The sequence below is a fragment of the Lagenorhynchus albirostris genome, chromosome 6, assembly GCF_949774975.1.
Source record: "Lagenorhynchus albirostris chromosome 6, mLagAlb1.1, whole genome shotgun sequence".
NCBI lineage: Eukaryota > Metazoa > Chordata > Mammalia > Artiodactyla > Delphinidae > Lagenorhynchus > Lagenorhynchus albirostris.
The window spans coordinates 70,854,176-70,856,317 of NC_083100.1; positions in this window are offsets into that span (position 1 = coordinate 70,854,176).

Genomic DNA, 2,142 nt, shown 5'->3' on the forward strand with positions numbered 1-2,142 from the left:
AGAATCTCCTAATTATACCTTGTGAAACAGTTCCAGAACCAGCTTCCAAGGAAGCTATTGGAGAGTCATTTCAATGACAGGGCAGTGGGAGCCAGCGCTCCCTTGAACAATAGCTGAATCTTCTCATTTCTAATGGAGGTTTATTGGCAGGTGCCACCGTCTGATATCTAGTCTCCAGATTCTGCAATATTTATTGCTGAGATGCCAGCAATTTAAACTCTTTCCCAGGGCTCAAAGCTCTCCTTTGGTAAAATCCAGATTTCTTCTTATCTTAAATTTAGTCTGCGTATCTTTCTAGGCAGTGTTTCTCACCCTGTCTTCAGCAGATGAAGATTGCTTTCCCTTCCTCACCAAGGTCACCTTTAAAACCCCTGTGGAAATTTTTGCATGTGTTTTGGGTTTGGGCTGTCAAAGCATATTCCTCAGATCACAAATTATTCTTTTTTCCTTCTCCTACACAATTCCTAGAGCTCAGAACAAGCTGCATTTTGAGCTGAGAATTCTTGAATTAACATTGATTTTCAATACGGGCTTAGGATCTTGATAACTGAGAACAAATTCATTTGTGAGGGTTATCAGCAACCTCTGACAATATTGTTTCTTGGAAAAGGCTGATGATAGCATATTTATATGTGAATCTGATTCATAAAATTCAGAACTTCTTGCCATGTGTATGTTTGCTTTACTTGAACATTAACTTGCTGGGTTGACAGAAATGAAATCTAAGGAACAAATCCTGGATTACTTAACCAATGGCTCTTGTTCAATTGCAGACACACACAGGAGAGATCAATAAATGAATGAGCAAATAATTACATAATTAGAAGAAGTCACTTAACCTCACCACCCTTTAAGTCCATAATGTATCATAATGAACATTTATAAAATAGTGTGCGTTGAAGGTTAAGATGCCATTAAGATAGTATCGACAGTGGACATTGGTCATCTCTGTCTGGCATCCACCTCTCCTTCCTATCTTCCTAGTTTTTCTACGGACACCTCATATTTCAGAAACGAAATGAGCAAGATCTCCTATCCTTCTCCCCCTCACAGCCAGGGGATGGGCACATGACTGGCCTCTCCCTGGACTTTTAATGTTGAGTCAGGAATAAAATTATCTTGAGAGAGTTCAAGATTATCTCAAGAGCAGAAGCATATGAGCCAGATAATTCCCACAGCGTGATCTTCATCGTGGCTTCTGTTCCCTAGCTCTCAGACCCTGCTTTGACTCTTGCCCACTCTCTACACCTTGTTCTCAAGCTTTCCATTAATTCTCTGCACCCCGATATCCTTCCTCCCCCTCCCCCTCCGCTTCTTGCTCCTCCTCCTTTCCCTCCTCTTCCTTCTTCCCTCATTAATGAATGTTGAACTTTGTCAAATACTTTTTCTGCATCTATTGAGATGATCATGTGATTTTTATCCTTCATTCTGTTAATGTGGTGCAACACATTGATTGATTTGCAGATATTGAGCCATCCTTGAATCTCTGGAATAAATCCCACTTGCTCATGGTGTATGATTCTTTTTATATATTATTGAGTTAAGTTTGCTATTTTGTTGAGAATTTTTGTTTCTATATTCATCAGAGATATTGCCTTGTAATTTTCTTCTTTTTTTTTTTTTTTTTTTGTAGTGTCTTGGTCTGGTTTTTGTATCAGGGTAATGGTGGCCTCATAGAATAAATTTGGGATTGTTCCCCCCTCTTCAATTTTTTGGAGTGGTTCAAGGATAGATATTAGCTTTTCTTTATTTGTTTGGTAAAATTCCCCTGTGATGCTGTCCAGTACTGGAATTCTGTTTACTGGGAGAATTTTTTATTATAGATTCAATTTCACTACTAGTGATTGGTCTGTTCAGGTTATCTATTTCTTTCTGATTCAGTTTTAGGAGAGTGTATGTTTCTGGGAATTTATCCATTTCTACTAAGCTGTCTGATTTATTGGCATATAACTGTTCATAGTATTCTTTCACAATTTTTTGTGTCTCTGTTATATTTATTGTCTTCTTTCTTTTTTTCATAATGAGCCTGGCTGAAGACTTATCAATTTTGTTTATCTTTTCAAAAAACTAGCTCTTGGTTTCATTGATCTTTTCTTTTTTTTTGTCTCTATTTTATTTATTTCCTTTCTCATCTTTATTATT